The sequence below is a fragment of the Miscanthus floridulus genome, chromosome 5, assembly GCF_019320115.1.
Source record: "Miscanthus floridulus cultivar M001 chromosome 5, ASM1932011v1, whole genome shotgun sequence".
NCBI classification, from domain to species: domain Eukaryota; kingdom Viridiplantae; phylum Streptophyta; class Magnoliopsida; order Poales; family Poaceae; genus Miscanthus; species Miscanthus floridulus.
This window is the reverse complement of record NC_089584.1, coordinates 112204405-112219979: the sequence shown is the minus strand read 5'-3', so window position 1 is coordinate 112219979 and position 15575 is coordinate 112204405. Positions and strand designations below refer to the sequence as shown.

The window sequence follows — 15575 nt, the reverse complement described above, 5'->3', positions numbered from 1 at the left end:
CCTCCACGTCCGAGAGAGCAGGCCGTCGGCGCTGAGCCCCCACCACGACCGAGGGAGAGAGCCGCCGGCGCCGAGCCACCACCGCGACCGAGGGTATGGGTTGGGGCCGCTGCCGCCGCCGCATCCAAAGCCGACGGTGTCAAGCCCTTCTTCTTCCTAGCTGCAACTGATCTCGACATCTTGGGCGAACCCAAATCGAAGACGAGAGTGCGAGATGGATTTGGGGGAAGTGAGGATGTGGGGATATATGAAGGTGGAGATGGATTTGGCGCGGAAAAATCCCGCGCGCGCCAAATCGATTGCTGCTGTGCGCGCGGGATCCGAGCGCGCCGTCGCCTGTAGGAGATGAGCCCGTACAACGGAGCCACGGTCGTCTGTTCCGCATCGGAGCACGGGCCATGGCCGTCGCCTCGCGACGCGACGATGCACCCGTCTCTCGGCTAAGAGCATGGCTAATAAAGTAATAAGCCAGCCCGCTGCCGGCTAAACGAAACCGGGCGCTTCCCACCACAGGGAGCAGTCAGCTCATGGAATAGATGGGCTAAGAGGTAGATTATAATAATAATTCAAATATTTAATGGCTATATGTACGGGCCCTCAGCTGCATGTATGGCCTCGTGAAAAACGTCGCCTCGGCGCCCGCTGATGGCCGGAAGCATGCGATTACTTCATCGATTTGTGCGTGCAGCCTGGCGTTTCACTAACCGCCCGCTCCATTCTCTCTCTTCTATTCTCACTCCTTCATCTCAGATTCTCAGACTGTAGCTTATTATACTTCTCTAAGGGGTGTTTTTGAGAAAGGGCCATCACGGAGACGAGAAAAAAACGCCCGTTGTACGTGCTTAGCGTCGTTAATCCTCCACCTCGCTTTGTGAGATTTATTGGTATCCGTAAACTGGCCTCCACGCCTAACAAATGATAATGGAGGGAGTAACAAACCACAATCACGGGACCAGAAACAGGTCTAGGATTCAGAGACACGGATAATCGGGCGGTGCTAGTGTCCGACCTAGGTGGCAGGAAGGAACTTGTTGACCAAAAATATTTTCATTCCCACGCAGCGTAGAAGTGGGCTGCGCTCACCACCATTGCATGCAGCAGCCCAGGCCCACATAGGAATACGGTACCACAACAGAGCATTGCCCTGTGTGGACACTGCATGCATGGTAACAAGTCTACAGACGTGCTGATGTCATATTTTTTAAGAACTAAAAAAAGTATAGCTCCTCAACCGTGCATCCAAATAAAATTATAATTGATTGCACTATTGTGTTTAATAGAATGAGTTCTTTAAAACAAGATCCCATATGGATATATTTAGATAAAATTTTACTAACGAACATTTATTTAATCAAGATAGAACATTCTTTTTTTCTGGAGTACAGGTGATGTTCTAGGTTTCAAAAACAATGTTCCGTCTTCATAAGCAAAATGCTCTAAGTTCAGGAGAACAATATTCTAGATTTAGAAAAATAAAATATCAGGTTCATGTAAATGATGTTATAATATCAGTGAAAATAGGGAAAATTACAAATGCTGTGAACATATTGGAATAAAATAAAAAAAATAAAAAAATAAATATAATACAAAATTAATAAAAGATAAAACTAAACATAAGTGAAAACATAAATAATACAAAGAAAAAGGGCACGTAAAATATGAAAATGAAAAAGACATCACATGGATACAACTCAATTAAATTCAAAATACTATAGAGAATCTTACGGATATTATGTGAATAATTAAAGGTACATAAATAACATAAATAGAAAATATTAATAAAAGATAAAACAAAGCATAAGGCAAAAAATACATCATAGTCATATATATACTACGTGAACATCACAAAATATAGTATAGAACATCACATACATATTCTATTTGAACATCCATGTAACTCATAAATATAGTAAATAAAAAAGTAACAAAACAAAATAAAATTATTAAACTAATAAATTAGATTAAAACAATAAATAAGAAAAAATGCAGATAAACCATGAATAACCAATGGTAAATATATAGAAAAAATAATAATTTAAATATGGAAGGAAAAAAGAAAAAACACATTAGGCTAGGAGAACATGACATGTACCTCATGCAACATAAGAGATGAAAAAACTTGCAAACAAAAAAAAGTAAAACATAAAAATATACAACAGAAAATAATTATAGTCAAATAAAAATGAAAAACAAAATAAGAAATAAAATCAACATAATAATAGCAAAAATAAAATAGAAAAGTAAAGTAAATATAAGAAAATAAAGAAAAATAAAAAACATGAAAACAAAAATGAAATGAAGAAAAAATAGAGTAAAAGGAAAATGAATAAAGAAAGATAAAAAGATAAAGAAAACAATAGAATAATAAAATACCACAGAAAATAACTAATAAAAATAAAAACAAAAGGAATGAAAAAAGAAAAGGTAAACGCGCAATGAAATAAAACGTTGAAAAGAAAAACAAAAGAAAAAAAAACAAATGTACGTAACTAGGACTGCGTACGACCTTGAGGATGCGCGACCGCGTCACCGCGTGGGCCGTTGCACGCTCTACGTGGGCTGCGCTTCTGGGCTACCTCTGAGCCATCGCGTTGGCACTCGCAGGGGGACTGGGCCTAATTTTTTACAATTTGACCCTTTTTTGAAGAAATTTTACGTTTGGCCCCCTAGGAGACTTAAACTCATCTTTGGACCCTGGGGGTCGATGCCAGGAATCATGGCGCCGAGGTAACACGTCTCGGCGCCATATATCTTGGCGTCGAGGTGCCTGGCCGAGCACAGCAATCCATCCTAGGTGGCGTTCACGTGGCCGACATGTCGGCGCCAGATATCTTGGCGCCGAGATTGGCGCCACAGATCTTGGCGCCGAGCTCGGCGCCATAGATCTTGGCACCGAGTATTGATTCAAAACCCGCGGTCGCATCTCTCTCTCTCTCTCTCTCGCTCTGTCTCTGCCTCCTGTGCCACCGTCGACTCACCGGCGGCCGAGCCTCCTCCCTTTCCGCACAAGCGCCGCAGCAGGCCGCCGCCGCACCCCCGTCTCTGTGCGAAGCCCGGCTACCCTCGTCGCCCCTTCTGTCCTCCTCATCCGTGTCCGGCGGCGAGGGTGGCCCGCCACCGCTCGCCGGTGCTCCTGGTGGCCGGCTGGGCTCCGGCCCCTGCGGCCCCTCCCCCTTCGTGTAGCTGCGCCCCCTACTCCTCCGGGCCGTTCGCGAGCCGGCCATCCAGGTAAAGTGACAGTAGTTAGTAATTTTTAGTTAACTTAAATTAGTTAATTTACTTTAGATAATTTAGTTAGCAAGTTTAACTTAAATATAGCAAATCTAGTAATTACATAGGTTGCAATTAACTTAAATTACATAGGTTGCAAGTTAGCAAATTTAGCAAATCTAGTTAGGAATATAGATAATTTAGTAATTAACTTAAATTTATTTTTTAGAATATTTAGCAAATCTAGTTAGCAAATTTAATTACATAGGTTGCAAGTTAGATGCTTATTTTTTTAGTTATATTATATACTTAGGAATATAATTAGGGAGTTAGTTACCTATTGATTTATTTAGCTAGTTAGTAAGTGTAGTTACCAAATCTCTTATCTTGTTATAAAGATAGTTAGACAGTTAGATACTTATTTGTTTAGGTCGATAATTAGGTAATTTAGTTAGCAAATGTAGTTAGATATTATGGTTAGTTATCTTATAATAATATACCCGTAATAACTTGGTTGATGTGCATACCAACTAGATGGACAACGTAGTCACCCTATATCATGGAGGAAGTGTGGAGGAAGATGAGTTTGGTAATGTCAGTTTTGTTGGAATGCAAAGGGTGCCAGTGATATTCGATGATCGGCCATTGTTTTGTGAGTTGTTTAGTAGGGCCCGTGATGAGCTTAAATGCAATTCAAATAAAGATGTCATCTTAGTTGAGGGGGTACTTCACCATAGCAGGTCAGGAACATTTTTGAGGCGGTTGGTCCCAATTGCATCAGATGCACAATGGGATAAATATGTCAAACTATCATGAAGAATGAGTTTCAATGTTTAGATTTGGTTGTGTGGAAGTTGTCCAATGATCCCACCCCTCATGGGTATTCACCCCCTAATGTCCATTCACCCCTCATGGGTTGTCACCAGCACCAGAGAATCCGACACCCTATGAGCCTCTGTTACCCAACCGTGAGGTGGATGTGGAAGATGCGGTTGTGGTGCCCGATGCTCAATCCATCCCCAATGAGGTTGGTGTATGTCCTAGTGTCCGTGCAGAATGTGGGACTGATGATATTGTAGGTGCCCCTCAGGAGATCCCTTTAACCCAGAATCATCCTAGTAAGTGATTTAGTAACACTTTGGCTCTCCTTATTCTTTGTTCGTTCTATTCCTTTATCTCAGTGGTATCTATATTTGTGCTTTAAATGCAGGAGACAGTCCTAAAAATGATGGTTGTGCTCCTGTTCCTCCATCAATCAACGTGGACCCAGGGTTTATGGCCTCTAACAGTGTAGATGTTGATATTGTGGATGATGAGGAGCCTTATGGCACAGCAAGGGCCGTTGATTCGGATGATGACCGCCTAGTTGTAGCTTTGAGCGAACAAGAAATGAAGCTCATCAGACATTTGTGTCCTGATCGTGATCCACTGGTTCATGAATTTAGTGACCTTAGTCATTCTCAACATGCTTATGGAGAAGGAAGAGATGACAAACTGCTAGAGGCTCTAGAGGTCGATGGCAGCGTGGAAATTCAGTTGGGCATAGTGTTCATGGACTTGCCCACCTTAAGAAGGTGGCTACAGGAATATTCTGTGAGACGTAAGAGACCATTCAAGGTGAGGCACTCCCATGTGGAGCGCCGTTACACGGTGGTGTGCGAGATGGCAGATTGCAATTGGAGGGTCTGTGCTCGTAAACAGAAGGCCACAGAGAAATTCAAGATCACTAAAATTGTAGGTCCACACACTTGCGCCTAGACAGATCTAAAACAGAAGCATAGACAGTTGACCTCTACCCTCATTGCTAGAAAGTTATACATAACTTTGAAGGGTCAGCCCAACTTGAAGGTCAAGACAATTATGGAGATGAGTAAGGAGATATTTAAGTATGACATAAAGTATGGAAAAGCATGGAGAGCAAAGCAACGGGCCTGGAAGATGATATATGGGGATTGGGAGGAGGGGTACAAGCAGTTGCATTCATTGTTCAATGCAATGAAAGCAGCAAATCCAGGCATGCATTACGAGTATATCCCGAAGCCGAATGAATGGAAGGACGGGAGACAAATATTCTTTCGTGCATTCTGGTGCTTTCCCTAGTGCGTCGAGGCCTTCAGGCATTGTCGTCCAGTGTTATCCATTGATGGTACTTTCCTGCTTGGCAAGTACATGGGCACACTTTTGGTAGCCATTTCCTATGACGCAGGCAACGCATTGGTTCCTTTGGCTTTTGCTTTGGTGGAGAGGGAGAACAAAGATAGCTGGGGATGGTTCTTGTGGCTTGTTAGGATCCATGTGGTTGTCCCTCATAGGGAGGTAGGTGTCATATCTGATAGACACCAAGGCATACTCAGTGTCGTATAGGAGCAGATTCTTGGGTATGCACCTTTGCACTACCGTTGGTGCACTCGACACCTTGCCGAGAATTTACTTCGGAAGGATGGTACGAAGGACAACTTTCCTCTATTCGAGGAGGTTGCTCGCATGCTTGAGGTGCCGTTCTTCGAGGAGAAGTTGGAGCAGCTAAAAACGGCAACAAACGTAGAAGGTAGGCAGTGGCTGACAGGATTGATGAGAGAATCTGAGAAATGGACAAGAGCCTACGACGATGGTGGATGGAGGTACGAGTTTCAGACTAGCAACATGGCGGAGTCATTTAATAGTGTACTCAAGGGTATACGTGCCATGCCCGTCAATGCCATTGTATCATTCACCTTTTATAGGCTTATTGCATGGTTTAACGATAGACACGCTCAAGCAATGGCACTACAGAGTAATAATCAGAAATGGGCACCTAAACCTAATAAGCATCTCAACAAGGCAAAGGAAAGGGCTTTCACACATGACGTCGATTGCTTTGACCATAGCATCGGCAAGTACCAGGTCACAGAAAGGGGTGGTACAACGTCTGATGGTGAGGTCCGGCCATCAAGGAGTTATATTGTGGTACTTAGTAATTTCTCATGCCGATGTGGGAAGACCAGGCAGTACCACTTCCCTTGTTCTTAGTATGTTGCAGCATCTCAGCATCACAACTTTGCCTACGAGACCCAGATACCGTCGGAGTTCAGTGTTGACAGCCTTGTACAGACTTGGTCTCCCCGTTTCGAGCCTTTCCTGGACGAGGGTCAGTGGCCACCTTACACTGGGCCGAAATACATTGCGGATCTAGGTACCCGTTGGGACAAATGTGGAACCCGAAAGAGGACAAGGCACAAGATGGTCATGGACTAGGTTTTTGGTAGAACGAGGCGAGGGAGAGCAACCCCCTTTCTTACTGACCCCGAGCAGAACCAATGTGGCAAATGTGGTAGACTTGGGCATAATTCACGTACATGCCATTGGCAGCTTAGTCAGGTGTAAATAACTAATGTTTCACATGCATGTTCACTAGTACCAAAAAGTTATTTATTTGTTCATTTAAAACTTATCTGTACTTTGTCTTAATATTTTGTAGGATGGAGCCGTTCCACCTGCTGGAGCCGTACTATGAGGAGAACCACCGAGGATGACTCACCGTAGAGGGGGAGGTAATGACTTTACTTCTGCATGCTATTTTTCCTCTACACATGTACTTGTGTTCACGAATTAATATAATAATTTCTATTCTTTGCAGGAACTAAACCCTCTTCGTCCTCGTTCCCACGATAAGTTCGAGGACATGCGGTACGACGGCAGGTACACTCCTCTCCTTGAGAGGGTTGGCCTTGACATTGTATCGTTCCAGGTTCGTCGTGGGTTGCCTGCCTTCAACCCCGCGGTGATCTCAGCTCTAGTCGACAGGTACCAAAACTATGAACAGATTCATTTCCATTTATATTTTTGGTTCCCGATGTGCATATAACCTTAGTACTTCTTTCTTGTTTTGTAGATGGAGGCCAGAGACGCACAGCTTTCACCTACCTTGCGGAGAGATGACCGTTACTCTTCAGGACACGCAGAAGTTCCTGGGTGTCCGTATAAGTGGTCGCCCAGTTATCGGCCCCTGCGCTGCTGCTGGTCCAACCAGCAGCAGCACAGGGGCCGATAACTGGAGAGGTAGAGTGGAGGCCTTCCTTGGAAGAGAGCTTCCTCCAGAGACACCTGGTGCCCGCTCCTCTAGAGTATTCATTAGTTGGCTGAGGCAGAACTTTGGTCAGTGTCCTGATCATGCAGACAAGCAGACAGTTACCTACTACTGCAGGGCATGGATCATGCATCTTTTTGGTTGTGTCATGTTCCCCGACGCGACGGGAGACACCGCGTCATGGATGTACCTGCCTTGTCTTACTGACTGGGACACGGTGGGGGGCTACAGCTGGGGTTCCGCAGTGCTGGGGTACTTGTACCGGCAGCTTTGCGAGGCTTGCCGCCGGATTTCGATGAACTCTTCATTAGGAGGATGTGTTTACCTGCTTCAGCTTTGGATGTGATCTCGTTTACCGGTCGGTCATCCCCAAGTTGGTGCACCTCATCCCTGGTTCGAGGTGCATGGCCTTCGACGTCGGCCGACATACGTCTACCTTTGGGACCAGGTTAAGGGTCCCTTTGCTCGGAGTAAACGCGCATACATCGAGTTCGCGAACGAGCTCGACGCACTCACGCCAGGGCTGGTGAGTTAGCTGCATTTCACATACTAATTTGTTTTCCCGATGTAAGCACTACGTGACTGAAGAATCCAATGCAGGTGACTTGGGAGCCATACGAGGATGAACAGTACGACCACATTGGGTTTAGCATCATGTGCAAGATGGACGAAGACCTGTACCTGATGAGGTGTCCGTTGATCTGTTTCTATGCGGTTGAGTTCCACCTGCCACACCGGGTTGCACGCCAGTTTGGGTTGAGGCAGGAGTGGCCCGTGGAACCGTTCTCGACGTCAATAGACTTGCACAAGTAAGCGTCTTTGAACTTTATTAAGTAATCAAGAATTCAATCTGCTACAATAGAACTTAAAATTGCCACTAAAACTAAACTGCTATTACTCATACTGATTGCGATGTTACTTGGTTACTTGGTTAACCTGTTTGATCAAATAAGAGGATTGATAGGCACAAAAGAGGAACACACTGACTGAAAGTGGTATGGAATAGGACTATAGGAGCATGTCAGTTTAGATATGAATAAACTGTGTGCACAGTCCAGCATGCATATGTTTTAAAGGTAGTCTAGAAATGAACACATCCAAGTCTACTGGAACTAGTTGTCACTAGTTGTCAAGAGAAAGATTATACAACTCTGTCATTTCATTTCTTTTTTGTAATGAAATTCGGTTTTACTGTGGTGGAAAAAATATCAAGAGCAAGATTACAGAAATAAAGGAACTAATATATGAGCCAGTTCAATGGAACCCAATAAGCTAAATTGCCGGTTTAGCAAATTAGCATACACAGTGCTCATGACAGTTAGCATACCCTGTACCCTTTAGTTCAGCCTAATGATAGCATATAAGAATGCTAAAATAGTACCTTAAAAGCATCAATTTACATATACAGTCTCCTTGGACAAGTATGACGTCCATGCCATGATTAGCATTGGGCTTAATCTTCTGACCCATAGTTTCCTGATTCTTTGGTTGCATAGATTTGATATGTTTGATTGCTGGAACTGACCATCTTTTTTCCCTAATAAATAAAAAAGAGGACGTTTTCATCTTGGATGCATCCGGTACCCCTTACTTATCATTGTGAGTTGATATTGTCAAGATGATATAACCACCTGTCTTCTCTCAAGATAAGATGTAACGCCAGCTAAGTGAAAAATAAAACAGAATAAGCCTTGTCTGAAAACAGAATAAAAAGAACAAAGGAATATGTGAGGTACCCTAATAAGCTCAAGCACAGTTTTTATTTGCTCCATTTAGCTTGGCCGATCAGATGCATCTTGGAAAATTGCCATCTGCAGCATCGTGCGAGAGATGCAAGTACGCAGCACCCTCATTTACCCTCTGCCACTTCCTTGTCGAATAGCATTGTCTTTTGCACCAAATGTAGTTGGCTGCAACTGTAGTTGGCTGCACGAAATGTGATGGGAGAAATAGCATTGTCTTTTGCAAATTCCAGGGAGAGGGTCTGTTTCGGGAGAGTTGAAACTCATGTATTCTTGCTCCAGCCAAAATGCAGTCAGTCGGACTGAAAAAATAAAACACCAAGGAATATGTACAAGGAGATGAAATGGTTCATTACCTGTGACAAGTGCATGATCCGGTCTTGGATTAGTGAGACAAGTGCAATAGATTCCAAACTTATTTCTGTTCTTGGCCTGAGTATGCACTAAAAGTTAAATAGTATTCACAAATGTAGTCAATCTCTCATTATCTCTTGCTGTTCAGACCAGTCCAAGTTAAATCAGTGATGGTGTAAATAATTAAAAAATGGTACTGAAGAAAATTACCTCAAGTTCCTTAGTCCATGGAAAATTTGTACTACTCCACTTTCTATCACCAGATCCTTCAGTGTAGTTAATATCGATAACCTATGAAATAAATATATATATAATCTGGAATGATGTAGCGTATATTTGCAATATAAAGAAAGGTATTTGAGTTACATCTCCACTAACTTGAATTTCATTTATGGCACCCTACAGGATCGATCGTCGTAAACAAAAGAAGGAGACGGACTTTGAGACCTTGCACCGTGACTACATCGACCACTGGGATCACTTCATGAGAACTTGTATGAGAATGACCGGCCCCACGCGAATGAGAACTTCAGAGTGTATCTATCTTGGTACAACCGGGCAACAAGGACCAAACTGAAGGTGCAATGGACCCAAACAGACTATGCCGACATTGAGTCCTCCGACGACGAACAAACGTCTTACGACCTTGCGACGAGGGCCGGGACACAGGTGGAGCCTACACCGATCCTGGACCAAGTGGTAATGTCCTCTACCTGCTACATATTATGTTCGGGCTACTTATCTGAAAGACACATGTCAATTATAGTATGTGATCCATGCCAATTATAGTTTAAGCAAACAAATTTATAAAATGTCACTTAATGCAAGCTGGAATAGCATGCACACATGATTTACATGATAGTTGGCTACAATGAATAGTAAGCTAATTTTGATCAAGTGTTCAATTTATGTACACCTCCACTGCTTGCTCTGCACTGTTAGGGTTGCCTGAGCTATCCCCGTCCATGCAACAATCTTTCCAAAAAAATATATCTGATTATGAGATCAAAAGAAAAACACCATTCATATTTCTTTATCTTTTTATGAATCATATCTGATTATGAGATCAAAAGAACCATGTCTCTTCTATCATTGGCTATTGGATCTATGCATAAATTTTCAGTTTAGCAGAATGATACAGTGCTGTTTAGTAGTATGCATCAAAATCGACCTTGCATTCATTACATGTTTCCGGGAAACTGCAGAAAACATCATTTATGGCTAAGATTTGCATCTTTGATGAGTTGTCATGATATTAATGGGACTTGATTTCCCTAACGACCCAGCTTGAAGCTGACCTATTGGACACTATCCATAAACTGATTGGGTAGACTAAGCCGTATAAGATGCAGGTATGCAGTGGCTGTAATTAGGTATCACCTCACAGCATGAGCTAAAAATACTAAGGGCAGTCCCAATAAAAGAAACTAGTAGTTTCTATAATATACGATATCGCACAAAAAAAAAGTACTGCTTTCCAACCCATGGTTTCTATGAGTAATAACTATTTTCTCTTTCTCTCTCCCAACTCTATCTTTTTCTTCAATAGGAGTGCGACACGAGCTCCCTAGAAACTGGTGGTTTCTCCCCAATGACGATTTCATGGTTTCTTGGTGCATTAGGTCAAGAGTAGACCTGGTTTCTTCATGAAGAAACCATTTCTATGATTTTTGCTCTCTTTCTTCATTAATTACGTTGCCATGTCGGCATTTTGCCTACGTGGCAAGTCATTTAATGAGGATAGAAACCATCATCAATGCACCATTGGGACTGCCCTAAGGAATATTGCATAGTTTTCTGTGCTAACTGTCTTGGAAAGAATAGTAAAGCTTCACAATGCAGTGACTAGCAACTTCGGCCAACAAGTTTCTTTCAGCTCTAACATGTTCCACCTAATCGACACAGTCAAGCCAAATATATATAAAAAAACAATCTGAGCTGCTGCTGTGATTTCAATGCTAGCTGCTGTCATGCACATTTTTTGTTCTCTGTTAGTGTGATCGAGCAGGACCTTGCTGTGGGTGCTCGTGGCTGGCAGCTAGCCTCTCTCCCTCCTGTTGTGCCCTGTGCCCGAGTGGCCGAGTGTTATTATTTGAACTACCTCTGTTTTTTAAGATCTGAGTACTCCGATTAGCACTGGACCGTCTCAAGGTTATATGTGAACTCAAGCTATGTGAGAATGTCTCAGCGGAAACGGTTGCTTCTGTTTTAGTTCGCGCTGAGACATAGGGCTGTCCAAAGTTGAAGAGAGAGTGCGTGGACTTCTTTGCTGTGCAGAGAAATTTCATGAAGGCAGTGGCCACAGATGGTTTTCTCATGCTGTTCCAGAAATTCGCAACACTTGCTGTTCATCTGGCAATGACGGTGGGGTTGTAGAATGCTTAACTCTCCACATATATATAGTTCAGAAGTTCGACTATACATTTAGTAGTGTTTTGGGATGGCAGTGAGCATTATTTGAATTAGTTTGGTGATGACTATATCATTTATCTTAGCATTTACTTTATATATAGTTCTTTCAGCTATACTTCGTGCAGTCCTGATCCTGATTTACATTATTTGAATTAGTTTGGTGATGACTATATCATTTATCTTAGCATTTCGCTTTTTCGTTTCTTCTCAGTTTGCATTTTCAACTAGTAATTTCAATATCAAAATTTCAGTAAGATTCTAATTTTAGATTTTAAGCGCATTAATATTTGTTTTTTTCCCCAGGGCAACGCGCTGAAGCAATCTGTGATTGAGATCGAATGGTTTCCAAGGACAGGCGTGGACGAGCACACACTAAACAGCTTTCTTGGAGTAAGTCGACACTAGCCCTCTTGTTGTTTATGCTTAAGTAAGTTGTTGGAGGTAGTGGTTTACTACTTAATATCTTTGCATCTTTGCATGACAGGCTAGCACGTAGGCTGCGTCGTGCTGCAGCTCGTTGTGGTTGTGGTACTAGCGCTGCGATGGACACACCTGTCGGCCTCGGCTCTTCTTCTCATGGAGGTACTAGTGCTGCGACTGTGGATACTTTCCAAGGAGATAGAGACGAGGACGACGTGGAAGGCGACGAGGAGGCCAAGGAGCGTGGTCATGATGAGCTTGGCGAGTCCCAGCTCCAGGACGCTCCTTCGACTCAGCCTACGCCGGTTGAACGAGAAGACGTCGTTCGCCTTGCACGTACACTCCAGGCACCGACGCCCTTGGCCACAAGGGCAAGGGTAAGACTAGGAGACAGTGACGACGACTTGTAGGTTAACACTATGGTAACAACTGTCTATGCGATGTCACAGACTATTTGGGTTGCATGGACTTTGCTTATTTTGCATGTGTGGAGAATTGGAAAGTATGTAGTAACTTTTCTATAACTATTTGGGATTGTATGGACATTGTGTACTATTTAGACTATGCTGGACATGTTATGTTGATTGTGATGTTCGATGTGGTTGTATTGTGGTCTTTGAACGATTAGATTTTTGGATTATATAATGATTTCTCTGCTTGTAACCGTGGGTGGTCCTAAAACAAGGGAACTTTTACGATTTTTTTTGTGAATCATTAATTATACTACACTGCTATAAAGGCACAAGAATGTGTATAGTCCAATCGTATCGTATAGACGCTTTGCAGATGAATCCAGGCTTTTCAATAACAGTGAACGAATCTAAGCTTTTCAGACAATAGTACACCTATAGGTACAACGACATGCAATGAAGCACAACTCCACTCCATCTCTACCATCCATCTTATTACTATTTGATCCAACGGCTGAGACGAAGAGGCACACGGATCGCTAACATGGCACATTGAGAGGCCTCCATTCCTCCTCTCAACCAATAAATAACCCATCTCTCCCTCTCATTTAAACACACAACAAAAAGAAAGAGCACTCCTTAGCATTTCCTTCTGTTGCAGTACCAATGTCTGGAGGGTCATCCAGAGGGAGAGGAAAGGGGAAGGGAACTACCTGGGGATGGGAGGGTCCTCTTGGTCCAGATTTCTTTGAGGAAGCTCTTTATGAGAGGTTCCCAGTTGAGAGCAAAAGCGATTTCATCAAAGAGGCACCACTGAGAGGATACGATGAAAGGAAAGAAGCGTGGCCAAAATGCATGCATGGTGAGGACTGCCTAGTGCAGATGTTCACCAAGGGAATAGATGGAGGCCGACGTTTCTTTAAATGCCCGCGAGCATGGGTAATTGCTATTAATATTTGTTTATTCTATATGTTCCGCTTCTATACAACTTACATGGCATATTTACTGTAGTCTTCCTTATCCAAAGAAAAATATGGGTTCACTAGGTGGGTTGATCCTCGACCTATTTATCCGCATGCGGAGTACATCTACTACCTGTAGGACCGTATCTTTGATCTTGAAAGGGAAATTAGCAGTGGCTACAAGGACGATGAATAGGAAGAGGACAACAATGGTGCCAGTTCACAGGAGGCACTCTGCAATGATCCATATTGCACCTGCCCTAATCATAAGAACAAGGGTCCTCCACCGCCACCCTAGCCGCCACCACCACCAACAATGGGAGGATACTTTGGAGAAGGTGCAACACAATTTGCTATGTGGCCACACTACTAGGACAAACCAATCTTTTTAACGGGCCACATCCATGTGTTTGTTTTTTTTCCTTTAATCATCTAAGACATGTTAGGGTTAGTCGAAGAAAATATATACCCTTGTTTGGCACATGTTCTCACATGTCATTTTATGTGCATTGTTTGTTTTAATTACCTAAGGCATGTTAGGTTTAGTCCAGGACCTCTGTAACCTAGTTTGGTACATGTTATCACATGCCATTTCATGTATTGTGTGTGTTGAATTAGATAATCCACTACTTCGTTACGTTTTATTTGCAGTATCTGAGCTCATTTCACTACCTATGTAATATTAAACTTAATATTATGACAATAAATAATGAAACCAATGAATACTATGAAAGGTCCAGTAATAGAGCACACTAATTAACATAACAACATTTGAAGTACATGACGACAAACTAAAAGTGCATTACATGACAACACAATGCAAAGTACAAGGTTAAACAACATTGTTCGTGAATATACCATAGATCTAGCAAGTTATGAAGACTACTAAGTGCAACAAGGCCACTTTCCCTTCCTCTGGGCATCGGGATTGTCCTCCATCGCTGCCTTCGCTCGCTGCGCACGCTCAAGCTTCCTCTCCCTCTCCTCCCTGTGCGAAGCAACACGCCTCCTTTCCTCCTCTTCATTGTGCTCCTTTTCTAGAGCCTCCTCTCTGCGTCTTTTCTCCATCATCTCCTTGTCCTCTGCCTCCCACCATAACAGTTTCTGCATCCATTCCTTGTCTTCCGGCTTGATCCCAGTGTCGATCCACTGCTCAAAATCGCATAGCGGTGAAGGGGTCTGCAACAAATGCAAATGTTACAAAACAAATAAATCATGCAAGACTTCATTTGACACAAAATAAATATTAAACAACATCAATTTCTCACCATCTTGTTAATGCGCGCGCTGACGAAGTGTAGGCTCAAACACAAAATTGGCACACATCCAATACCTCTGCCTATACGTGTCCTCTTCATCGGACTTGGCTACCTTGCAAGGATCGCCGCAAAAGCACATGGGAACTGGAACACCACTAGGCATAGGCAACGGGTCGAAGGCATTTCCGGTCATCCGGCCATAACTACAATTAAAACAAATTTGTTCTAAGAACCGAAAGCAATGAACATTAAACCCTAAACCTAGGGTTTTTCTATTTGTTGCACATAAATGAAAACATAATATAAAACGTTGAGAAGAGATTGCCTTTGCTTACTAGCTTTACCACGTCTTGGCATCCTACCGTTACATAATACAAAAAATAAAAAATCACTTCAAATATTAGGTAATGTATCTGGGGTTGCAAAATAGACGTAATATATACCAAATCAATGCGTAAAATTTGATAATGGGATAGAGGATACCTTGCTCGCGAAGATGTATGGATCAAATTCAAGTATCCAAGGTCAAATTCTTCGATTCAATAGATTGGACGGGTTAGGGAGAGGAAGAAACCGAGAGGGGGAGGAAGAAATGAGAGCAGCGTCGGCAAGGGAAGAAGCTTGGCCTCGGGGTGTAAATCCATGCTCGGCGCCATGTATTGTGGCGCCGAGATCTGTGGCGCCGACATCGGCGCTTAGATATGTGGCGCCGACCTCGGCGCCATGTGTTATGGCGCCGA

General features: G+C 43.0%; 1 pseudogene; it reads left to right on the top strand.

The window, feature by feature from the left end:
- The first annotated feature begins 5694 nt into the window (after window positions 1–5694).
- LOC136455130 (uncharacterized) lies at window positions 5695–12614 on the top strand (annotated as a pseudogene).
- The last annotated feature ends 2961 nt before the right edge of the window (window positions 12615–15575 follow it).